At 35.3% G+C, this 27818-nt stretch overlaps 1 protein-coding gene across 1 annotated transcript in view; it reads right to left on the reverse strand.

The window, feature by feature from the left end:
- Positions 1–27818, reverse strand: part of ova (ovaries absent) — a 391912-nt gene that overhangs the window by 321435 nt on the left and 42659 nt on the right. The gene's annotated exons all lie outside the window — the stretch shown is intronic.

Genomic DNA, 27818 nt, shown 5'->3' on the forward strand with positions numbered 1-27818 from the left:
ACCTGATTGAATTTACTGATAGGAACATGCTCATCGATGAAATAAAACTGGTGGTTAATCCAGGAGTGGTGAATGCAATTTACTGTGATTTACCAGTACTAGCTAGTATTCAGAATGAGTTGTCAGGTTCCAGGTGCAGCGCAGGAAAATGTAAAACAGATTCTTGATGACTATTATTTCCCAAAAATGGCTAAGTTGGCAGCCGAAATCGTGACAAACTGTAAGAAGCCAAATACGATAGACATCCACGCAAACAAGAGATGGGAGCGACCCCAATACCATCTTACACAGGGGAAATGCTTCATATCGATATTTTCTCTACGGACAAAAAGTATTTCCTCACATGCGTTGATAAATTTTCGAAATTTGTCGTGGTCCAACCAATACCAACCCGCACAATCATAGATCTAAAAACTCAAATTATACAACTAATGAACCTTTACCCTGACACAAAGAACATCTATTGTGACAACGAACCGGCATTAAAATCAGAGACTATCACGTCAATGTAGGAAAATCAATTCGGAGTCGTGGTCGCAAACGCGCCTCCGCTCCATAGCTCTTCAAATGGTCAGGTCGAGCGCTTCCATAGCACCCTCTCAGAGATTGCGAGGTGCCTCAAGCTTGAGAAGAAAATCGAGAATACAACCGAACTTATAATGTTGGCTACTGCAAAATATAATAGAACTATTCATTCAGTGACCAACAGAAGACCTGTAGATGTTGTCCACAGTACACCGGTAGAAATAAGGGAGGAAATAAAAGAAAAAATCATGAAAGCTCAAAGAACCAAACTTGATAGGGGCAACCCCTCCAGACGAAATAGGACCTTTGAAGTTGGGAAATGTGTGCTTGTGAAGAATAATAAGAGATTAGGGAACAAATTAACACTTTGTATACGGAAGAGAAGGTGGAGGCAGACTTGGGAACTACAGTTCTTATTAAAGGGAGGGTGGTCCATAAGGACAACCTAAAATAGGAAAAATCAACTTCTTAACCTTTTAGCATCGCTCCATGCTAACTTTTTTGTTTTGTTTTTTTCTATAAGATTTTACTCATAGTACTTCCACTCCGGATGGTGGTTGCAAAATTAATGGACTACTCTAACTCGAATTACATTCCCATTATGGACGGGGACGTAGTTATATGGAAAGGTTTTGACTACTTACGACATACTACAAATTTGACAATGACGGACGGAATAGGACCTTTGAAGTTGGGAAATGTGTGCTTGTGAAGAATAATAAGAGATTAGGGAACAAATTAACACTTTGTATACGGAAGAGAAGGTGGAGGCAGACTTGGGAACTACAGTTCTTATTAAAGGGAGGGTGGTCCATAAGGACAACCTAAAATAGGAAAAATCAACTTCTTAACCTTTTAGCATCGCTCCATGCTAACTTTTTTGTTTTGTTTTTTTCTATAAGATTTTACTCATAGTACTTCCACTCCGGATGGTGGTTGCAAAATTAATGGACTACTCTAACTCGAATTACATTCCCATTATGGACGGGGACGTAGTTATATGGAAAGGTTTTGACTACTTACGACATACTACAAATTTGACAATGTACTCTGAAGTAGCCGATGAGACGAGGCACCTTACAGAACATTTACCTTTATCCCATATGGTGAAAAATTTGGTCTCGGACGTTACTCGAATTAGGGCAATTGTGGCATCATTCGAAATCCACCACAGACACGCCAGAAGCCTTAATATCTTGGGCACTGCCCTTAAGGTAGTAGCTGGTACCAGGGTTGTCAGATCTTTTTTACCTCCATCGCCAAAAGCTAAACGAAAAATCGCCAAATATCGCCAAAATATTTTTTTTTTAGTTTTTTACATACTAATTTTATGTATTATGAAGTCAATTTATTTCGGTTTAAATCTAGTGCATTAGTTATTTATATTAAATTGATATCAAAAGTATACATTGTATTAGAATTAAACTTTTTTAACATTTTATCTGTAGGCTGAAATGAATTCCAACAAAATTTATTAACATTCATATAACTTACTATTCTTATCAATGAATCTAAAAGTTCATATTGAAATTCTCTTTCTACGCAAGCGTTGCTGGTTGGCAAAATTAACATATTAAGAACGGCCAATGCTAAGTCTTTAAAGTGAAATGTTCCACTTGCATCTCAATAATTGTAATCTTGTGGCCAAAAATCTAAAAAATTTTGTTGGAATTTCACCTTTAAATATCTGAGTCGAATTGATATATTCTAATTTTGACCATTGCAATTCATGTTCCCCTGCAGATACTTTTGGATTAAAAAATAAAGTTAATGAATTTTGAACTACCGAAAATTTCATTTCGTTTCAATATTGAAAATTCATTATATACTTTAAAAAGAGTTATATTTTCTGGTAACCGTTTAAGCATTTCTTTTAAAAGCTTTTTAAGTACAAAAAACAATTTTCTTTTAAAATTTCTACATCATATTCCTCCATTTTTATATTTTGTAATTCCATTTCAAATTCTGTGCGAAAATCGATAGATTCCTGATTCCAAAGAATCCGTCGAACCAATAGCCAGTTTTAGTGAGCATATTAAGTTATCAATATTTCCATTATTATTTAAAAATGACGGCTTAAATAAACATTTTATCAGATTATAAATGATTAATTTTATAACTATTGGGTTAATAAATATCAAAAAAAAAAAAAATATTTCAAGAAAATCAAATACATAATTTGTTAAAAATTCGCCAACTAGTCTGTAAATCGCCAAAAAATCGCCATGTCGCCAATTGGAAATTTTGATCACCAATGGCAATGAAAAATCGCCACATCTGACAGCCCTGGCTGGTACACCGGATTTCGACGACTTTGAGAACGTAAAATTTAAACAACAGGAACTCATCGAGTCCGAAAACAGGCAAATACTGATAAATACAAAAACGCAAGCCCAGATAAATAAGCTTACAGAAGCAGTTAATATAATCATTAAAAATTCAAAAATCGAACAGATTGATACGGGTCATCTGTATGAAACACTTCTCGCAAGAAATAGAATAATAATTTCGGAACTTGAGACTTTAATGCTATCTGTCACCCTTGCAAAGATAAGAATAATTAACCCTGCAATTTTGGATTCTAATGATTTAAAAAATATTGTAAACAAGCACTCTAAAAATATCACTGTATCTGATCTAATGGAAGTGTCATATGTTAAGGTCCTTTTAGATAATAATTTTATACATTTTATAATTAAGTATCCTAAGCCTAGACTAGAATGTAAGAATGTAAGCTTATTCCCTGTTCAACATAATGGAATGATTTTGCATCTCGGCAAAGATAACAATGTGGCCGATTGTGGAAATGAAATACTCTCAATCGGAAACTGCAGCGCTACACTCACGACGTTTTGTAGAGAGTTATTATACCCCACGTGTGCCCAACAGCTCCATTCGGGTGGTATAGCACACTGCAGCACTCAACCCAGTCACCTTGGTCCACTGGTCGTAGTCGACGATGGCGTCATCATCGTCAACGATGACACCGCCGAAATCAAAGATAATGAAACTTCAGTAAAGACTATCACTGGAACCTTCTTACTCATGTTTGATGATGAGATTCAAATTAATGGGTCCATTTATAAAAATCTGAAACAAAATGTGAAGAAAATACCAACTTCGGCAACCGTGGCAGTTCTTAATGTCACTGGTTATCAAGAAATATTAAGCCTCCCATATCTCCAAAAGTTGGGTATCCAAAATCTGAATTATATTAAATTAATAAATTATTATAGGACCAACCAACCAACCAACCTTCTAACCTATTGTTTAATTTCCAATGTACGCATTAGACAAATGAAAGAGCGCCAAGATCATGCCACCATTGATAGCTTTAGGAGAACCGAGGACGGCTCTCACTTAAGTGGGGGACTAGTTAACGTTGGCACATCTTAAGTGTCGCCTTAATGTTTTAAATTGCTGACGACATGTCTGGCAATAAATTAATTTGTTTCCCAGCACATTGTGTAACCTTATTCCCCACACAAGGTGCATTGTCATCAAAATAAGTGGGAACAATAGGCTTGCTTTAGTTTTATATTATTGTATTTAAGTCAGTCTGTAACCAGCACTCAAGTCAAATCCAACACTGGATTTGCACTTAATAAACTTATAAAATAATAAAAATATAATTTGCACTAATAAACTAAATAGAAATATAATTTGAACTTAATAAACTTAGAATTTTGTAAAAATATAAAAATTAATTTATAAATAAGACCATAGTCTATTTTACTTAAAATTATTGGCCCATAATCATAGTCAAAAATAAAGTACATTTTAAGAGAATTAAACTCGACTTTACTTAAGAGTGGACTTTAGGTCTATCATAGACAAGTTAAAGGATACTTCTGACGCTGAAGTCGACTCTAAATATAAAACTAGCTGAAGTTGTTTTTAACTCGTTTAACAACAGCATCAGCTGTTCTTCGCCGAGTAAAAAAGTTCGTCACAAAGTAAAAAATGTTTAAGTTACAAGATATTGGTAGAGATTTTGCAATTATTGAACAGTTATCAATAAAATTAGTACCAAAATATCGTAATTATGATATTAATCTTATCTTTTCCATTTTTCCACTACAAACAACTTTCTTTCTTTAGATGTCCCGGTTACTTTTATTGTTTACGTTTTTTTTTTTTTTACTTTAAGATTAAATGGCAAACTATTAATGTTATATGCAAGAGGTCAATCTGGCATACCCAGATTGGCTGATTGTAAAAAATCCAAGGCAATAGGTGGTAGTGACCTAAGCGGCGAGGTACCTCTGGACTTCTCTCCAAGTACCTCCAAAGCCGCGAAAGCCCAAGTCGTCAAGGCGGCTAAACCCCCTGTTTCGGGTGCCTCTAAGGGGGAAGCGACTAAGTCGCCCCTCACGGATGCTTCCCATATGCCAACTGTGCGCTCTGGTCTTGTTAAGGAATCGTCCTGTCCTGAAGACGCATCACCCCTGGCCAATCCCGGCTCTGAAACTAACCCCAGGCATAAAAACCCTGCTAGAAGGGCTGCTACCACCAGGCGTTCCGCTTACCGCTTTGTTGAGGCACTTGGCTCGAAAAAAGTCGAGGATCTCACTAAGGAGCAACAAGCTTCGCTTTCCTGGGCGAAAGCCTATATTGCTGGTCTCAAGACCGCTCCTCCTTCTGCTGAATTACCAGCGGGGCCTAAACGGCAACGTTCAGAGGAGGATACAGCGACCAAGAGCCAGCAACCGGGACCTAAACGTCCCAAAGCGGCACAAAGGTCGTTAGCTAAATTCTTTAGCGAGATTGTCAAAGACAGTCTTGTTAGGGCGGTTATCGACCGGAGTGCGAATGACGGATCCATATCTCAATTGAATTGGGATATGGTGAAGCAAAAACTGGTAGGGGTGTTTTGGAATGTTCTCAAAGAGAACCCAGGCACTCCTCCACAATGCGATGACGCTGGTTGGTACCAGGGTCACGTAAAACTTATGTCTTGTGTAGATGAACGCTCAGCGTTGCTACTAAAGACTGCCGTCGCATCACTGGGTGAGGTTTGGCCGGGGTCTAGGCTTGAGGTGGTATCTGTGAGTGAGATACCCCGAAAGCCTAGATCCATAGCTAAAATACCAGCTGAGCCATCTAGCCCGGAGGAGATCTTGGAGATCCTTCAGTGCTGTAACCCACAGCTTCCAACTCAAGACTGGAAAGTTGTTAAGGTTACGGACGCTGAGGGCTCTTCAAGGAAAGCGATCGTTGTCCTGAATAAGGACTCTTTGGGGCCGCTAAGGAAGGCACAAGGGAAGGTCTATTATGGATTTGGTACGATCATCCTGCGTGTCTACCGTAGCGACAACAAAGGCGATACATCCTCAGGTGATGTAAAGCCCATGCTCTCGGAAGAGGGCATGGATTGCAATGACGCCACTGATCCAGCCGACACTGAAGATACCAACTCAGTCTCCGAACTAGTTGGTACATTCTTTGAACGGATGGATGAGGTGGTGGACGAGGACGCCCTCCTGAATTCTGACCAGGAGGACGCCGACGTCACTATTGTAAAAATGGAGCATGGTGAGGGTGACCCAGATAAACCTTCACCACTCTAAAGCAGCATCAGCTGCACTGCTCCTCCGAATTGCTCAGAACGGGGAGGAGCTAGTCATGGTCCAGGAACCTTGGGTCCATCAGGACCGTATCTGTGGACTATGTCTGAAGGGCTATAAGCTCTACTTCGCTAAAGGCGCAGGTAAAATTAGATCCTGTATATTGGCTAAAAGCTCTTTGAAAATCTTCATTCTGTCTGATTACAGTAATGAAGATACAGTAGCAGTCTCATGGGAAACTAATGAAGGCTGTTTGTTATGGCTGATATCCAGCTACATGGCGCATGACCACGGGGATCATCCACCAAACGATGATATCCGTAGTGCTGTGAAAAAGGCGAATGAGTCCAGGATACCATTGGTTATCTGTGCTGACGCTAACTCGCACCACATTGTATGGGGTAGCAGCGACACCAACACAAGAGGTGAGAGTCTTTTCAGTTTCATACTTAATAGTAGTTTGGAAGTAGTTAATAGAGGTTCAGAACCTACCTTCGTTGTTTCAAACAGAAGTGAGGTACTAGACTTAACACTTGTGAGTGCTGAGCACCACAGTATGATTAACAATTGGGCTGTCTCCGACGACTGCTCTTTTTCTGATCATCTATATATTGATTTCAATATCAGTGTAACTTATAGGAATGATAATACCATTCTAAATAGGAGGAAGACCAATTGGGAGTTGCAGAGTGATGTACTCTCCCGGTCTCTACCAAACCCGCCCACTATTGAAAATAGGGACGATATTGAGGTAGCAGTTGAGGCACTTACAGAAGCGTTCCAATCAGCTACTAATTTGGCCTGTAAGCCGAATATCTGCAGGGGTAGGAATAAGCCACCCTGGTGGAACCCTGAGATTGCACACGCAAGAAGGGCGTGTCGTAAATTGTTCAACGAGGCAAAGAGGCTGGGTAACTGGCCGGAATATAAGTCCTCAGTGAACCACTTTAAGAACCTTACGAGGAATGCGAAAAGGAAAGCCTGGAGGGACTTCTGTAGCGGCGTGGAAGGATCCTCTGAGACTAACCGATTACGTAAAATTCTATCAACTTCACCGGTTGTACCAAGCTATATCCAGAAACCCTGTGGTAGATGGACTCTGAATAGTAAGGAAACACTTGAGGTCCTATTAGATACTCATTTTCCAGGTTGCCTTCCAGTCGATGATGAGACTATGAATGGGGCTGCCGATTCTGTTGCTCCGGGTGATAACTCTGTTCCGATAAACAGGGATAGAATCCAATGGGCAATCAAAAGCTTCGACCCGTTTAAATCTCCTGGGCCGGATGGCATTATTCCTGCTGATCTTCAAAAGAACGAAGAAATAGTTGTACCATGGCTCATTAGCATATACACAGCATGTATTAGATGGACCTATATCCCCACATGGTGGACGAGATGCAGAGTAGTCTTCATTCCTAAAGGTGGTAAGGCGACTCACACTAAACCAAAGGATTATAGGCCAATTAGCCTTGCATCCTTCCTGCTGAAAACCCTAGAAAGGGTGATTGACGTATATCTGAGAATGACCATTCCGTCGGAACCCATCTCTAAATCCCAACATGCCTACACCAAAGGCAGATCTGTGGAAACAGCTCTACATTCGCTAGTTGGCTCCATTGAGGAGTCGCTAATACATAAGGAGTATTCACTTGTTGCCTTTCTCGATATTGAAGGAGCTTTTAATAATGTCAGGCCCGATGCCATCCTATCTGCGATGGATGAACTTTGAATTGATATATGTGTTCGCCGACTAGTCGAAAAGATACTCGGTTATAGAGTCATTTGTGCTACTTTAGGTGGTGTAAGTGTTTTAAAAGTGGCCAATCGTGGAACCCCGCAGGGGGGTGTTTTATCACCACTTCTGTGGAATTTGGCTATGAATTCCCTGTTGATCAGGATGGACAACAGAAGGATCAAGACAGTCGCATATGCTGACGATGTTGCAGTTTTTATATCTGGTAAATTTCTGGATACAATATCCAGTTGTATGGAATCAGCATTAAGTACACTGAGTGAGTGGAGTATTTCATGTGGACTTAGTGTGAACCCACAAAAAACGGAACTGGTTCTCTTCACTAGGAGGTATAAGATCGATGACTTCAGACCACCTAGACTGAATGGAATCAGTCTTGAGATTAGAGATAATGCGAAGTATCTTGGCATCATTCTAGATAAAAGATTGTCCTGGAATTTGAATATTCAAAACAGGATTAACAAGGCTTATGTAGCCATCTACTCCTGTAAGAAGGCAATTGGTACAAACTGGGGTATTATGCCGAAGGGTATCAGTTGGATCTTCAAAGCAGTTGTTAAACCCATCTTGTTCTATGGAGTGTTGGTGTGGTGGCACGCCTTGGATAATGCTACTCACCGTAAGGCTGTGGAACGAGTTCTCAGGACTATTGCGATACTGATTACAGGCGCTATAAGGACTACCCCCTCTAAGGCACTTTTTACTATCCTGAACTGGTTACCAGTTGATTTGATGGTGATACAAATGGCTCTCAACTCTGCTGTGAGACTAAATGCTGGATGTTCGTGGTATGGTAAAGATCATGGGCACTCTAAGATACTGAACTACTATGGGTACTTACATAGTAATGTCGATTACTGCATCGCAAAACCATTTTTCGATATGCATTTCCATATTAAGATCCCGAATAGGGATTCATGGCAGCGCGGACTCTTACCCCCTGATGATGTCATAAGGGTATTTACTGATGGCTCAAAGAGGGGCAATAGGGTCGGTGGTGGTTTCTTTATTGAGAACTATGGGATTAAATCCTATTTCAGGATACCTAACTTCTGTACGGCTCTTCAGGCGGAAATTACGGCCATTAAACGTGCATCCAACTGGCTGAGGTTTTATCAAATATCTGGTGATATATGTATATTTACCGATAGCAAGGCTGCCGTTAAAGGAATAGCGGGTGTCTTTACGACATCTAGGTTAACCGAGGAATGCCGGGTATCCCTTAATGAGATAGCGAGACATTCTAGGATATATGGGTCCCTGGCCACGATGGTAATCAGGGTAATTGTATAGCTGACGAACTGGCCAAAATGGGGGCGATGATGGATGATGATGAGATCGACCCCTTTTCTGGTATTTCCCTTGCTATATGCAAGATGACGGTTCAGCGGACACTATATGAATCTGCACAAAGCAGGTGGACCAATGAGTCTTCCTGTGTTACAACGAGGTCTACTTGGCCCGTATATGATGCCAGCAGGACGAATCTACTTATGGAATTTCGTCGTGAGCAAATAAGGCTAATTGTCTCCTTCATTACAGGACACTGTATAATTGGGACACATGCTAGGAGATTGGGCCTACGGTATAATGACTACTGTAGGAGCTGCCATAATGAAGAAGAGGATGAGACGGTGTCACACCTATTCTGTCAATGCCCGGCTCTGATAAATCTGAGGGAACGCATCTTCGGAACACCATTCCTATCATGCTTAGATGAGCTATCAAGGATAAGTCTTAGACGAATCTACTCTTTCATCAGAGAATCTGGTTGGTTTAGCCTGGAAACAACGGACGTATAATTAATACCAAGATGTTTACCCCTTGGGTATCACAATGGGATCAGTTTTGAATGGACCCAAGTGAGCTGCTTGAAGAGTGGCTACCCATGGAACCTAACCTAATGTTATATGCCAGGATATTCCACAGTTTTCCTGTCTCGACTTATACCTTCGTATAAGAAGCAGGTACTATGAAATTTTGATTTCGAGTTTTTAGTATAATGGTGCTCCACCAGGTTATTCTTCACTAATGAGTTTTGTATGGTCCTCTACCAGATTTTCATCAAAAATGAGTTTTATGTGGTCCTCCACCAGAGTTTCTTCAATTGAGTTTTAATGGTTCTCCTCTAATGAGGCATGTGGATTAAAATAAACGACTCAAAACTGTGAAAACAGTTATGCGACGCATAAGATCAATACCAATGCGAGGTGAGACGCAGAACTCTCGAAAGCCAAACAACAAATAAATCGGCCTGACCGTCCTTAAGAGACGATGACGCGCGAGTTGTTCCTCAACTCAGATATGTTCCACGACTGTTTACGTTTTTTGGATTTTTTTAAATTTTGTATGTCAGCTGTTCAACGTTGCCACTTGTCTGTTTTTTGTTGTATATTGTATGAAAACATTTTCTACATTTGCGATGGCACCCAGTTAAAGTCGGTTCAAATTAAAGCATCCTTTAATTTTGACTATGGTTGCAAATTAATAAAAAACAGGTTTTTATTTTAAAGTTGTTTTTAAAAAGAACCGACTTTAGTGTTTGACTATGATTATGGGCCATTGATTTTAAAACATGCCTAAGTGTGCTTACATGGCTTTCACTTGAGGAACCGTTGATGGACTTTAATATATTTAAACGTTTTGATAGACCAGAAGAGAGTTGCTTTATATGATTATTCCAGTTTAGTCTTTTATTAAAGATAAGACCTAGTATTTTGAGATCAGAAACATTTTCGAAGTACATGTTATTGATTTTAAAATTTGGGGTAAGATGTTTTGATTTCTGTTTTGATATACTGGCTCCTGAAGAGGAACACCAATTATTTAAGTCTGCTACCAATTTATCCAGATTTTGTTGTATAATATGATCGTTAGTAACTTTTGTAAATATATAAAAGTCATCAGCGTATAGACAATGAACAAATTGTTTATGTTTTGAGATAATTGCATTGATTTTCTCAAAGGCAATTAGAAATAACACCACAGAGAGCGGTGAGCCTAGTGGGATACCATTTTCAAGCAGCGTTTTTAAAGATTTGTATCCGTTATTTATAACAGTAAAGGTTCTGTTGGTAAGAAATGATTTTACATATCGATACATATTGCCACCAATATTCCACTCTTTCATCTGATATAAAACCGAATGTACTCCGATTTTATCGAAAGCCTTTTCGAAATCTATACTTAGTATAGAACAGTGGTTTCGTGTGAAAAGAATTTTAGCTACATTATATTCTATGTGTATTAATGCGTCGATTGTACTTCTATTCGGCTTAAAAGCTGTTTGTTTTGTACTGATGAGATTATTTTGGAAAATAAACCAGGAGTGCCTTCTAGCTACCATTTTTTCAAGAATCTTGCTTAGGCAAGATATTAAAGAAATCGGACGATAAGAGTCAATTTCATCTTTCTTTTTGTTTGGTTTTGGTAAACATATTAGAACCGCATTTTTCCAGTTTTGTGGTATGAGTCCTTTTGAAAATATTTCGTTATATTGATTTATTAAACGTTTTTTAAAAGCATCCGATGATTTTTTTATCATAGAGTAAGTAATTTTGTCTATACCTGGACTATTGTCTTTGGTTCCTTTAAGTGTTAAATCAAGTTCAAATTTTGTAAAATTTATCTCTAATTGTCTGGCTGATTTGCTTATTTTAGTTAGTTCATATACCGATTTTAATGTAGTGTTCTGACAGTTTAGGTATTGTGGTAGAAAATTGGAAATTGACGATACATTTGCATAATTTTTTGCTAGTAGATTGACTATTTCTTGTGATTCTGTTGAAACTGAACCATCAAATCTATTAATACTACGGATAATTTGTGAATTAGAGGGTTTATTAGCAAATGCTCCCACAGTTTGCCAGATTTTTTGAATAGTAGTAGTTGGAGATATATTTGAAGTAAATTCTATATACATATGCCTTAGATTTCGCTTCTTTTACCATTCTTCTAAAAATAGCATTAAGTTTTTTGTATTGAATGATATTGCTCAAAATAGGCTTAGATTTGATCTATTTCCAGAGTAATTTATTTTTTATTTGTAGATCGTTTAAGTCCTTGTTCCACCAAAAAGTGTTATGTGTCTTTTTATGCGGATGGCTTACAGGAATGGTGACATTCGCAGCGGAACGTATTGATTTTGTAATCAAAGCTGTTTCTTTATTAATATTGGATGATTGCTGTCTTTTGTTCGATTCATTGTCTAGTTTTTTTTTTTTTTTTGTTTTTGCTTGGACCAGCACTCAGGGGATGACCCCTACTCATGCAATGCATTGAGTTGGAACTAGGAAAATAGGTAATGGGAAGGAGGATAGAGGGAGTAGTGTTTGTGGACATTTGATTTGAATTTTCCTACATTGAAAGGGACAGGAAATACTTCGACAGGAAGCTTATTCCACATACGGACGGTACGGCTAAAAAACGAATTTTCTCTGTAGTGTGTTGTGCGATCCACTGACCTATCGACCACGAATGGATGTGCCCCCCGTTGATGAACGCGTATTTCGTAAGAAACTACGGGTATCGGGAACAAGTTCTCTAATTTCATCGGAACACATTCCATTGTAGTATCGATAGAACAGTGAAACACAACCCACATTGCGACGATGCTCCAGAGAATCAATAGAGCTGGATACCCTACTGTCGCCGATAAGCACCTTCGCCCTCTCCTGTACGCGGTCGAGTAACTCCAAAATAGACTTCGAAGCACCGGCCCATACATGAGAGTTGTATTCCATTTTGGGTCGGATATAAGTGGTGTAAATAGTAAGGAGATCAGATGAAGTGAAGTATTTCTTACACAGTCTTAGAAAACCGAGACACTTCAATGCTTCTTTCGACACTTGAAAAATATGCTTTGTCCAGCGAACATCACACTGAATTCTCATGCCTAGAACATCGAGAGCTTCTGGTTCCTTAATATTTACACCACACATAGAAACAGATGAAGCAACATGATCTGTCGTGCGTTTGTGTGTTAACATACAACATAAGTCGTCGACAGTCCAAGAGAACTTAGATGATAAATTTGCACTACAAAAAGAAATATCTACTGTTGTGAGCAGTGCTGCCAACTTTTTTTTGAAAAAATCGTAAATTTTTAAACAGAACAAAGAAATTATTGTTGTTTATAAAGTTTTCAATAACTTTACCTCTTCTATTTGTAGATGAAGATCCCCATAATGGACTCCAACCATTAAGATCTCCTAAAATCAAGTTGTTGTTTGCTGATACATTAACATTTTGTTTTTCAAAATTGAATTTGTAATTGTTTCAGATGGCGGTAGGTAAATATTTTGAATAAGTAGATTGAGACTTAAATTAATTTCGAGAGATCCCATTTGATAACTACCAGAATCGTTGGCGGATATATATCTATGTGGAATATTATTTTTTACAAAGAATGCTATACCCTGTTTATTTGAAAAGTATGTATTGTGAAAATATGAGATGTAGTGTTTTAAATGTTTTTCCTTTTTATTTGCTAATGTATGAGTTTCCTGCAATACCCAGCAGTTTGAAAAGTGCCAATTGGAAACCTTGCACTAGCTATATTACTACTTCTACAACTAACTAGTTCGATGTGGCTGCTAAAGTGGTAGTTAAATGGTTATCATTTCCACTACATTTCACCAGCATATTCAGTAATAAACAATAGTTAGATATGTGTCTTTAGTTTTTGAAAATAAATTCAAGAAAAATAAAATCTTCTAAAATATACCACTTCGATGGCCACATGTAATGCTGAATGTGGCCGTGTGTGTTTTCATTCTCAGTGATGATGTAGAAAATGCAAAAATAGAGAGTAGACTCATATGTTATTCTTAATAACAATTAGAGAGCAGTACAAATGAGAGCTCAGTGGTTTAGTGGTTAGAGCATTTGACTAGAAAACCAGAGGTTATGTGTTCAACCCCGCTCTCAGAAAAAATTATTTTTTCTTTTTTTCTCAAATGCTGGAGTATTTTCACTATTGAATTTAATAGTGAAGTGTTATGCAGAGTGTGCCAATCGGCCACTTGCAATGACATCCCCGTGTTAAATTCACCAGTCAATAACGTTGCGAGTGGGTTGAAAATTCACTAGTAGTAGTTCTTAGTGGCCAACGAATTCGACGTAGCGGAACTAGTGCAATGAACTGCAGGGTATTATTATGTCAAAGTTATATTTTTTATTTAATAGTTGTAAGTTGGAATAATTGTGATTATAACCATTAATATTCCACTGTAGTATTTTCATATAGAAGAAAAAAAATATTTTGTTTAATACAGGTGACTATAGGTATATTTTTTATTTTAAATTTATATATCCATTGGTAATTCATTGTTTTTTGCATTGAATGGAACTGCTTGCAGTTCTGTGTGCAAGTTATTAATATTAACATTTGAGCTTTGTTGAGAAGAGTTTAAATTAACATGAGAAGAGTCGAGTGTTAAGGTTACGGGACAGTCAGTTTTGTTTGTGCATTCTATTTTATTTTTGTTTTCTTTTTGGTTGTCTTTTGTTGTTTGTTCAATTATTGATTTAGTAGTTGTTGTTTGTGGGATATTTGTTTCAGTTGATATTTGTACATTATTTGTTGTTGGTAAATGTTCAATTGGAATGTTTTTTGTAAAGTGATAAGCAGAATAATTTGTGTTTATATATTTGGTTGATTCTGCTATCGATGTTCGGTGTATTGTTGAATGTTTTATGATTTCTTGTTTTTTTAAATAAGTAGGGCATTGTTTGTTTGTTGATTTGTGTTGATAGTTACAGTTAATACATTTAATTAATTGGCACGGTGTTACTTCGGTGTGGAGTGGCGTGGAACATGTACTACACATTGGGACTCCTTTGCATCTATTTTTTGTGTGTCTTACACGGTGACGTGATTTACATTGCATTGGTTTCGGGATGTAATGTTCAATTTTAACGATTTGGAATCCTATTTTAATTTCGGTCTGTAGGGTATATGCATCGAATGACAATATGTGTAAGGGGGAGTTTTCTGTAGTTCCATTGATATTTCTTTTTATTTTTTGTACTTCTATAACGTACTGATTGGAAAGGCCGCTAGTAATCTCAGCTTCTGATAAGTTTTTTTAATTCAGGGCAAAATACCACACCTTTTACTGTATTAAGCTTTTCATGATATGAACAAGATATATCGCAAATGTTGAAAAGTTTTTTTACTTTTATTAGTAATTCTGCTTGCCTTTTAGTGTTTGTTAAAATTAATAGATTTCCATAGAGAGCAAATTTTGTTATCATCCTTTGACTTTCGGATATCATTCCATTTAAAGCTTTACTTAGTAGGAATATTTTGATTGTATTTAAAGGCTTTTCTGCATTTGTAGATTTCATTATAACGAATTTTGGGGTGTCTTTATTATTTATAGGAGAAAATGTTAATTTTGGAAAATGACTTGCATTGATATTTTTCCCTTTGTTTACTTTTTTTCTCGGAGGTGAGGCATCAAAAACGGTGCCTCCACCCGGAGGTGGGACATTATTCATACTTGCAACTATTATTTTTTATTAGATTTGTTTAATTTTATTCAAATTAATTCACAAGTGTTATCAAAATTATAGATAGAGATTCTAAGAAAGTTAACGGTATCGATATTTTTTGTTTTCGATCGCGTTGATGTTCTGATAAACAACTGATTACACCGATAGCTGTCAAGAGACTGAACAAATGACATATTTGTCAGCAAACGATAGAAATTTGTTATAAAGTAAATATATGTTGTCTAAACGATATGCTAAATTTGTGAACATACGTTTGTTGGAATTGTTAACAAATGCCTATCATATGGGATTAAGCATACGTATGTTGACAACATTTTGTGTCTACACGATATGTTGGTACTGGTAGCAAATTTTTCAACATAAATATGTTGATTCAACATATCGAGCGCTTAGCGCCAAATTATCGTAAGCGTCAAAACACAAATTTTACAGGAGAAGGTTTTTTCGATTATTTTGAAATTTATACATAGAATTAAAAATTTTATGATGCGATATATTATAATTTCGTTCAAGCTATTTGTCTATTTTTCAAAAATATTTATAACTTTTGACAATTAAAAATTCATGAAATACTTTATTGAAAAATATGACAAAAAATATTTTTTATTGAATTTTTGCATAGATACAAATTGTTCGAATTGAAATAAAATATTTATTTATGAATAGTTTTTAATGAAATTTCACAGTTATGTAAAATTTTCTATTTAAAATCGAAAAATTTTAAAATTTGTTATTAGCAATCCCGCAATTCCCAAAAAAGTATTGAAAAATCCCAAAAATGGTTTTAGTTTTTTGGCTATAATATCCATACCAAGGTCGGAGTTATCGGAATCCTTTACAAAATAATTAAAAGCATATTGGGCCATCTAAAAACGATTATTATATTTTAATATCGAATATGCGATTTGAGAATTTTAGGCCTAAATATGTGTTTTTTGAATGGACCTACAAAAATTTTAATTTTTTTTTTTTCATTCAAAATATTTTATGAAAACTTAGCTTTCAGAAAGTATAAATTCCTTATACATCCTCTTAGAAATTTTTTGCGATAACTTAAAAAGAAAAAAAGTTATTTTTTCCCAAAAAATTAGCGAAAAATCGGCTTTTCAAACTATTTTAAATTCAAATGCATATAACTTTGGACATAGTCATTATTTTTAAACAGTTCTTTTATTATTTGACACATACGTATGTTGTTAGTCCAATGAAGGAAAACTGGAGAAAATCGGAAAATATTTAGATACGCTGTTATCAAAAAACTGGAGTAGGTTGGGTAAAAATGTTGAAAATTTAATTTTCAAATGCGAATATCTCCTAAGCTATAAGAGACAATTGATAGCTACGACTAGGTATTTTGTAACACTCGATGAAAAGATTTTATGTGTGTAATTGTTTTCAAATCGGATCAAAAACGAAGAAATAGGATCATTTTAAAAATGTAATATACCCGAGGTGTCCTACTTTGAGGACCCTTGGTCGCGGCCCTGGGGTCCACGTTCAGAAGTTAAACTCCAGAACACTTCTTCTTTGCGCATGTGAAATTTCATTCAAACCAATCTAACCATTTAGAAGTTACAGATTTATTTCCCTCTTTTTTTCTATACCACTATGTCGCTTACGATAAAATTCGTTCACTGTGAAATGTAAACTTTGACTTACGATAAAATCTTATTTTGAAGTTATTAACAATTTTGATATTCTGAGAACGCTAAAACATCAGTCGGTCCATAAAATTTTAATTTTTGCAATAAAAAAATTTTTTAAATGTCGCTTACGATAATTTGGCGCTAAGGGCTCGATATCGTGTAGACTTAGCTTAATATAAATTTACTAGAATCAAATACAGATTTTTTCTCTAAAATTTAGTTTTTATCTTCAAAAATGTATTATTACTAAAAAACAACGAAAAAACAGAATTAAGCAACACTAACAACGAAAAAGCGGAAATAGCTGAGAAGCATTGCCAGTACATTATTTATTATGCCTTTATCAAACGTTTATGAATATAATATTTTATTAAAGCTGTTTGTTAACAAATTTGAGCTTTAAATCTACAATAAGTTTTTATTATGAACTAGCTGACCCTACAGACGTTGTCCTGTCCAAATTAGAATGAATGTTTGTTTTCGATTTGAGAATTTGTATTTTTGAATAACACGGTGCTACGATGGAAAAAAACTTGGAAAACTACCTAGCGTGGGCTATAGGGCTTGCTGAGTACATTAGAAATTGTGTCAAAAAATTTCAGAAATACCCTCAAATTCAGAAGTTATTCTGAAAAAACCGTTTTCAGTGATATTCTTCAACTTATCGATCTATAACTCAGTCAGTCTTCGTACAACTTTAAATTTTTAAACAGGGTTGGAAAGAGAACTGATTACGCTTTAAAATGACGAACAGTGGTATGAGAATAAAAAAAGATATATTCGCATTTGAAAATTTAATTTTCAACATTTTTACCCACCCTACTCCAGTTTTTTGGTGACCGCGGTTCCAAATATTCTCCGATTTTATCCATTTTTATAGGATTAACAATAGATGTATATATCAAATAAAGAAAGATGTGTTTAAAAATCATGACTGAGTCCAAAGTTACATGCATTTGAATTTAAAAAAATTAAAAAGACGATTTTTCGCAATTTTTTGGGAAAAAAGTACTTTTATTCTTTTTAAGTTATCTAAAAAATTTCTAAGAGAATGTATAATGAATTTGTACTTTTTGCAAAGCTAACTTTACGTCAAATATTTGAAATGAAAAAAATGTATACTTTTTGATACCTAGGGGACCAGGTCCATTCAAAAAATGCCTATTTCAATGCAAAAATTCTCAAATCGCATACTCGATATAAAAATATAGTAACCTACTTTAGATGGCCAAATATGTTCTCTATAATTTTGTAAAGGGTTCCGACAACCCCGCCCCTGGTATGGGTATTATAGCCAAAAAACGAAAAAATACCATTTTTCAAAATACAAATTTCAAAATTTGTTTTTATTTTTCCATTTTGAATAAAAAAGTCTATATAAGTGTTAAATTTCGAATTTGTCCTAAAATACAAAGAGTCCTTAGGAAATCTTGGGATTTTGGTTCTCTCACAATAATTAATAATTACAGGAGAGTGGTCAGAAGATAGATCATAGGATATTTCTGTGGATATTGCATTTCGAATAATATTTCTACATATGGCGAAGTCTATTAGATCAGGAATTTTTCTAGGATCAGTTGGCCAATAAGTTGGGTGTCCAGGAGACACAAAATCTAAGCAATTTTTGCGATCAACTAGAGCTTTATACAGCTGTCTACCTCTGGAATTTACCAATCGTGAACCCCAATATGTGTTTGGCATTGTAGTCTCCACATGCCAGAAACCGATCTCCTAGTGTCATAAAGAATTCTTCAAATTTCACTGGTAACAACAGTTACTGAATATAGCAAGTAACAGGTACATTTAAGTCGTTCTTTCACATTTTTCAACATACTTTTAAATGTCGTTCGTTTACATTTTTCAACATTCACTGGTAACGTTTTTGAAAAATCTCTGGAACAACTGTAGTAAGACCCCTTTCACACTAGGCAATTTATTTGCGCTAGTCTCTTGTGTTTGTAGATGTCAGAGGTAATGTCGGGTTAAGGAGAAGAAAATGTTACATGCTTTTGTTGTTAGGCAAGAGACTTGCGCAACTAAATTGCCTAGTGTGAAAGGGGTCTAACTGGTACTATTAATATCACTCTTTCAACTGCTGGTAACAACAGTTACTGCATATTTTTAGGCTCATAATATTATTTACATATAAATGTATGAAATTCCACGCCATAGTTATATGAGTGTCTCTCCAACACAGTGTATAAAATAAAATTTTAAGTAACATATCAGTTAGTTCTCTTAAAATTTGTTTGGCATTTTTTTTAAAGTAGTGTTTTTATGTATTTATGATTATTCATTACTAAAAAATTATTATATTGTTACGAAATTGTACTTGAATTCAAATATAACGATTTTAAGGGCTGATTTAAAAGTAGCATAATGCTTTCAAATAACAGTGCTGTAATGGCAGACTGTAACATATCTGTGGGCATTGTTAAATAAAAGCTTTCAGTTGATTTGATCGTAAGTTGGCAACGCTGTATTCGAATGTTCAGTTAAAGAACATTGTAGAAAGTACACCACAGATGGCGTATGATCCAGAATATTCGAACTTTGACAGTTAAAGAACTTTCTAGATGGTAATGCAGTGTTATAAATAGTGGCAGAGGTTGCAGTCGTGAGTGAGTTTATCAGAGACGCTTTTCGAATAAACATCATCTGAGTGCCTTAAAGTGTGTTGTGTTTTTCAAGTAAATTCTTGTACATTATAAATTGTGTCTGTAATTCTGAGAATTTATAAACGTGTATAAAAAACATTGAGTGGCTATTTAATTCTGTTGTTGTTGTACATTTTAAAGAAATAAAGAGTTGTTACAATTTTCAAACTACAAAACGGCTTTTATTTGCAATCAAAAGTATCCGGATTATTTAAAGGAAATAAACCAGCGTTTTGAAAAGGTTAAAACGTAACAATTGGTGTCAGAAGTGGGATTGCAAATTAATAAGCATGAAGTTTGAGGAACTAAAAGTTGAACAACTCAAGAAAGAATTGAGTAAGTTGGAGCTACCAACAGCAGGTAACAAAGCAGAATTGCAGAAGAGGCTCATAGATGAATTCAAGCGGCGTCTACACGTTCAGCAACAAGCAGCATGGATTTAAGCACAATGTTTGCGGCTATGATGGAAAAGATGGAAGGAATGCAAATGAAACTTCAAGAAACTTCTAAAGTAAACAACGAGAAACTTCTTGCGGAAGTTAAAGAAGAAAATAAAATAATGGAAATGAAATTTCAAGAAACTTCTAGAGTCAACAACGAGAAACTTCTTGCCGACAATGAGAAACTTCGTGCTGAGGTTAATGCAGAAGTCAAAGAAACTATCAAACACTTAGCTGAAATGGAAGCGAAACTTCAAGAATCCTCTAGAGCTACAGATGAGAAAATTCAGGAAATGTCTGAAGCTTTTAACAGCAGAGTGGATGGTATTGACAAGAAGGTGTCAGATTTAGAAAATGGTGTTGATCAAAAACTGCATGACCTAGAAACAAAGGTTAATAATCTTCAATGCCAAGATGGACCGGTGCGAGTTATTTCAGAAGCATCTAGCAGAATAAAGGCCCCTAGTTTTGATGGCAGCACACCATTTAATGTTTTCAAGTTCCAGTTCGATACAGTTGCCATTAAAAACATGTGGAACAATGAAGAAAAAGCTATAGAATTGATATTGGCCTTAAAAGGGAATGCCGCAGTAGTTCTTGAAAGCGTGCCAGCAAGCAACAGAAATTGTTATGATGACATAATGGAGGCACTACAACGTAAGTACGGTGGCGAGCATAAGAAATAATTATACCGAATGGAATTGCGTGGTAGAGTGCAGAATGCCAATGAGACGCTACAAGATTTTGCGATGGAAATCGAGCGTTTGATACAGCTTATTTATCCTGGGGAGAACCATCCGATTTTGGAGCATTTGTGAATGGTATTCGCGGTCCAGAGATAAAATATGCGGTATGTGCCACACCAAAGTCATCATTCTTTGAAACCGTCTCATTCGCGCTGGTACAAGAAACAGCAAAGATAATTTCAAAACCCCAGGTGTGTAATGTGCGGAAAATCGAGGTTGTCGCTGAAAATGATAGAAGTATGGTCAACGAATTAAAGGAATTAATAGAGGCAGTTTTAGAGGCATTAAGTAAAAGACAAACTAAAGCCAAAGTTAAATGTTATAACTGTGGAAAAATGGGTCACATTCAGCGAAACTGCAGAGCACCAATAAAGCGAATCAGATATGTTTCGGCATCAAGAAATAACCAGCTGGCGAATCATCAAGTATTACAGGAGCCACCTTTAAAGCGAGCTTGCACTGAGGGACAGGATCTGACACCCACACCTGATGGCCCTACCATCTCCATATCAGTACTGCAGCAGGAAAATAACAATCTTACTGCTAGTGGGTACATCAACGGTCGGAAGCACATCCTTACTATGGACACGGGAGCGTCGCAGTCTATCATCAGAACAGATTTAGTAAAGAAATCGATGGAACCAATTTGCAATGTAAGTCTACGCACCGCTACTGGAGAGCCTGCCACTGTCCATGGTAAAGTTAATGTGAAACTAACTATTGGTGGTATTAGCGTAAATCATGTCTTTGTTGTTGCCGATATTGTGGACGAAGTAATCATTGGTGCAGACTTCATGATTAATCACAGCATTACTTTGGATATGGGACAAAAAGTCATGAATTGGCGAAATGTTAAAATACCCCTTGACGTCGGATATGAGAGCAAGTCTCAAGTAAGAAAGTTAGTTTTCGTTGAGCACAAAAGGTTGCCATCGCAGTCAGAGGATTTGGTGTGGGCCCGTGAGGAAGAGGAGGATTGTATAGACAATGGTTTGTTGGTGTTGGAACCAGCGGATGTGAGAAGTGGCCATGTAACAATGGAGTCCCTCGTTGAACAGTGCAACGACAGAATGGTTCCTGTTGGAGTGATAGATCTGTCCCGCAGAGAAAAGATCATCAGGCCGGGTTCCAAGATGGGTGAAGGTGCTTCAGCAGAAAAAGAAATGCATGAACTCGTTCGGAGACGAATTAAAATGACAAATGACCAAATGAAAACCAGATATAGCTCACAACGTAATAAGGGTTTGTCATCCAAATTAAGGAATCACTGCAAAGGACCATATAGGGTAGTTAAGAAATTGGACGACATGGTTTATAGAATACAGAAATGTGGAAGACCGATATCGGGAATTAAAGTTGAACATCTGAAACGTCTAGCCGCCTATGGGAGAAGTGAATCTATGCATATTCGGGACGAACAGGCTTAAGCGGGGGGCAGTGTTACGAAATTGTACTTGAATTCAAATATAACGATTTTAAGGGCTGATTTAAAAGTAGCATAATGCTTTCAAATAACAGTGCTGTAATGGCAGACTGTAACATATCTGTGGGCATTGTTAAATAAAAGCTTTCAGTTGATTTGATCGTAAGTTGGCAACGCTGTTTTCGAATGTTCAGTTAAAGAACATTGTAGAAAGTACACCACAGATGGCGTATGATCCAGAATATTCGAACTTTGACAGTTAAAGAACTTTCTAGATGGTAATGCAGTGTTATAAATAGTGGCAGAGGTTGCAGTCGTGAGTGAGTTTATCAGAGACGCTTTTCGAATAAACATCATCTGAGTGCCTTAAAGTGTGTTGTGTTTTTCAAGTAAATTCGTGTACATTATAAATTGTGTCTGTAATTCTGAGAATTTATAAACGTGTATAAAAAACATTGAGTGGCTATTTAATTCTGTTGTTGTTGTACATTTTAAAGAAATAAAGAGTTGTTACAATTTTCAAACTACAAAACGGCTTTTATTTGCAATCAAAAGTATCCGGATTATTTAAAGGAAATAAACCAGCGTTTTGAAAAGGTTAAAACGTAACAAAGGTTAAAAAGTCACAAATTTTTTGAAAAAATTTATACATTTATAAAATTTTGCGAAAAACAAAAATTAGACTTTAAATTTAATGTGTGTGAAGATAAATATGCCCAGTTAAATATGTTTCGACGTAACAGCATACGTTATTACATATTAAACTACAAAATTAAATATGTTATGACGTAACGACATATTTAACTATTGCACACATATTTAAATATGTGAAATAATTTTTCGCAACATTTGGCAAAAATAATATTATTATATCTGTGGTCACAAGCAATAACCGCCTAATTCAAAAAACATGTTTTTGAGAAAAAGCTATTTATATTTATAAAAGCGTTTCTGAAAAAAATAAAAGAGTGCATTAGAAAAAGTATAATGCAGAATCAAAGATTCTTGCCCCCACAATGCTAAAAGGAAAAATTATAACAAAAGCTTTATTTATTAGAGAAATATTTAATAAAAACAAATATCATCGCTTAATGCAACTCAGAAATACTAAATTGAAAATGCTAATGTCTGATTAGGCGTTTGTTGAAAATAAGTATTTTGTTTGTTTCTTGGCATATGTTGAGTTAAGCTGTTACATATACATTACATATTTAAAAATTGACATGTCAAGTAATTAAGCCAATTTGCAATAATCGCTTATCTTTAGTTTGGCTCTTATATCAGCACTCTTATTTATGAAAATTTATTTCGTGAAAAATAACAATAACAACTAAAGTCATTATAAGCTATTTAAACAAAATAAAATATAATTGAATGTTTTCTTAAGTATATTTTGGCGCTTATTGTAAGTGCAATAGTCTTCCTTAGAACTTAAGCCAATATGTTTCTAATTAATAACTTTTTAAATAAGAAAGTTAGGAAGGTAGGGATTTCACGTGTACATAGAGTTCTATGAACAGAATAATGTAGCATATATAACTCAAATCTTTTTTAAGTCGACTTAGGTGGTTATTGCTTATGACCACAGATATATAAAATAATGATAGAATTATTTGAAATTTCAAGATTTTAATGAAAATAATGTAATATTGAGGAAATTTCTTAATTTAATTACAAGTGAAATATTTTTTGGGTATTTGGACAAATGGTTCTTTGTCACTCATATGGTCCACATGGAAAACGAAGGCAATGGACCATTCTATCAGACCCTATCATCCATTAGTCTGAATTGTATTTGTGAGATTTTTAAAAAATATTTGAAAATTTTACTTTGAGAAATTCATCGATTCTCTGAGGGATTTTGAGCATATTTGGACAAATGCTTCTTTGTCACTCATATAAACCATATGGAAAAAGAGGCCAATGGACCACCCTATCAGACCCTATAATCCATTAGTCTGAATTGTATTTGTGAGATTTTGAAAAAATATTTGAAAATTTCACTTTATGAAATTCATCGATTCTCTGAGGGATTTTGAGCATATTTGGACATATGCTTCTTTGTCATTCATATAGACCATATGGAAAATGAAGCCAATGGACCTGAGGACTCTGAGGGATTTTGAGCATATTTTTACATATGCTTCTTTGTCATTCATATAGACCATATGGTAAATGAAGCCAATGGACCACCCTACCAGACCCTATAATCCATTAGTCTGAATTATATTTGTGAGATTTTCAAAAAATATTTGAAAATTTCACTTTATGAAATTCATCGATTCTCTGAGGGATTTTGAGCATATTTGGACAAATGCTTCTTTGTCACTCATATAGACCATATGGAAAATGAAGCCAATGGACCACCCTATCAGACCCTATAATCCATTAGTCTGAATTGTATTTGTGGGATTTTTTAAAAATATTTGAAAATTTCTCTTTATGAAATTCATCGATTCTCTGAGGGATTTTGAGCATATTTGGACAAATGCTTCTTTGTCACTCATATAGACCATATGGAAAATGAAGCCAATTGACCACCCTATCAGACCCTATAATCCATTAGTCTGAATTGTATTTGTGAGATTTTTTAAAAATATTTGAAACTTTATGAAATTCTCTGAGAGATTTTGAGCATATTTGGACAAATGCTTCTTTGTCACTTATATAGACCATGAGGACAATGAAGCCAATGGACCACCCTATCAGACCCCATGATCCATTAGTCTGAATTGTTTGATTTTTAAAAAATATTTGAAAATTTCACTTTATGAAATTCATCGATTCTCGATTTGTGTCTGGTTCCTTTGTGTCATTTGGTGAGTCGAAATAATTTACATTTTCGTTGACACAATAATTTTCATTTTTTGTCAACAGAAGAATAGTTACATTTTTAAACCAAGTCCAGAAATCGTCAATATAGCAAATATTTATGGCTTTTATCATAATTTTTTTGTAAAAATTTGATTGATCAATGTTTTCTGTGCACAACAAATTTGTACAACTACAAAGTTTGGTTTCAACTTTTCATTATTTTGTAGAATTGTGTCACATTTATTAAGATAATTGGAAACTGAATCCATATTGTTGAAAGTTTTTATCAAAGAATTTATTAACGCCCAACTCCAATCAACGCATACCCGTTTTGACAAGGGCATTTTATTTTGTTAATAACACAAAATACTTTTACATCCATTAAAAACTTCTTTATGTCTTCTTCATAGTGCCTAGCTAATAAAGCCTCAGCTATTGGAATGACAACACCTTTTTTGTCTAGCTCTGCAACATGCATTATCATACTATAAAGGAAGACCCTCTTGGAATTCTTATCAAATTTTTTTACTATTCCACCTGTCGCATCCATAAACAGAGTTTGCCTAGTTTTATGCATTAACATACCATTGTATTTCCTTGGCAACCGCAACTGTTCTTCAGAAAACAAATAAATTTCCTGTGGCATTGAAACCCTTTGAATAAAATGACTCCAATGTTTGTCTATCTGAATCAACAATATGTCGTAAACAATATCCTTATTTCTATTTGCTTTCTGCAATATTTCGCTTCTGATTTTTCGAACGCTATCTTTCGATGGCAATGACTGCATATTTCCCTTTCCGCACAAGTGCCTTGACTGTGAAATAAGCTGGTCGTTCCGATAATTTGATGGAAGCTGATGTCTCATTTTATTTTTTGCTATGACTCTATTCACTGCTCGAATTTGTTGCACTTTTGTTTGCGTTGGGTGGGAAATGTTTGACAAATTTGTATAAACTTTGACAGTAAATGGACATATATCCAGATCAACACAAAATTTGTAGCGTAGCAATTTATGTTTATTGGACAAATATTATTTATTCCTTTAAAATTTTCACGGATTAAATCTTCAGCATATTTTGTAAATTCGGGTTTATTTTTAATTTGACCATCTGCCATAAAATATTCATTCAAAAAGCCTATTTGCTGGTCTTTAAATCTGAATGTTCCTTCATCATACGGATACCCCTTTACATTAATGTCCGGTTTTTCATAATTTTGTAGTGTAAAATTTTGGTTCGGGAAAGGTTCGACAGATATTTTCTTTCTAATTACAGCGTACTCTTCAACTTTTATATCGCTTTCATTTGAGTCATTAATACCCGACAAATTTATTATTGTTGATGAAAATGGCGCCTGAAATTCCATACTACAACTATTTGTATGCAAACATTATGTTGCTATTGTATCTACAACCGACTCAACCGAATCTAATTCAGAATTTAGTACCTGAGATATGATTTCTTCAAGGGTTTCATCACTGAGGCTATTTTCTACTAAAAATAAAAGTTTTGTGAAAAAGAAGAACATACAAATATGACATGAAAGTTACCTATGTTAAAATTTTCTTGAGAAATATTTATATGTGGTTTTTTAATTGATGGATGACTATTTGTCACAGATATTTGTTTGTCCAAAAGTTGGTTTTCCGTACATACTTCAGAACCTAATATTGACATTTATGAATTACATATACAAAAATCAAAATTCGACATAAATATTGTTGACTTTAAGTGTAACATCTCACGTGAGACAGACGTGTTTTGAATCCGCTCCGTTCTGATTTGTGAATAATTACATTTAGTTTACTCAAAAAAAAAAACAAATTTACTTGCGCATGGACGCCTTTAATTAAAAAGAATAAGTTTTTATTTGTGTATAAAACATAAAAAATGTATAAAACAATAACCATAAAACATTTAAAATAAAAAGATCAAAAATTGCAACAAAGAAATTAACAAGTGTTTTTGTTTGTGTTACTATTGTTCTGTTATATATTATAACAGTTTGAATTAAAAGAGCATATGAGTTCTCAAGATGAGACAAGGCTCAGTTTGAATGGTAGAAATGCCTATATATTTCTCAGCGGGGAGAGTATGAAAACAAATATAAGTGACATAAATTATAACAAAAACTATTTAACCGCTAAACCTAGTGAGAGAGCTCGCTCTTGTTCCCCCACTCTACCATCAAATGATACTAACAATATACAACTAACATCACCAATCAATATTTGTGTAGAAAATAGCATAAAAGAAAACACAAATAAAATCACAGCTCAAGCAACAACAATGCCCATACCTAAAACAACAACAACTAACAAGCATACACAAGCTTTAAATAAACCACAAGAAATAAATTCTAGTGAGAGCTCTACAGTGTTTAACCCTCTGGGAAGCGTGAGTAGCAACAATGGTACATCAAAGGGTGCTATACCAAAAATTGTAGGCGAAAAGGTTAAATCAAAATCACCAGGTATGCTTAGATATTTAAGTATAAATAAAAGAAATTTAAGCCCTCAAAAGGTGGAAAGTTCATTAAAGAAACAAAAGACCAACGACAATCCCTTGTTAAAAAATCGTTATGCGCTCTTAAGTGAAGATGGAAATAACGATCAGGTCTGTAATGATGGTTCTAGCCAAAAATCATTTAAACCACCTCCAATATTCCTTCGCGAACCCAGTTCGAATGAATTAGTGAGAACACTCATTGAACTTATTGGTAAA

The sequence above is a fragment of the Calliphora vicina genome, chromosome 2 (assembly GCF_958450345.1).
Source record: "Calliphora vicina chromosome 2, idCalVici1.1, whole genome shotgun sequence".
In the NCBI taxonomy this organism is placed as follows: domain Eukaryota; kingdom Metazoa; phylum Arthropoda; class Insecta; order Diptera; family Calliphoridae; genus Calliphora; species Calliphora vicina.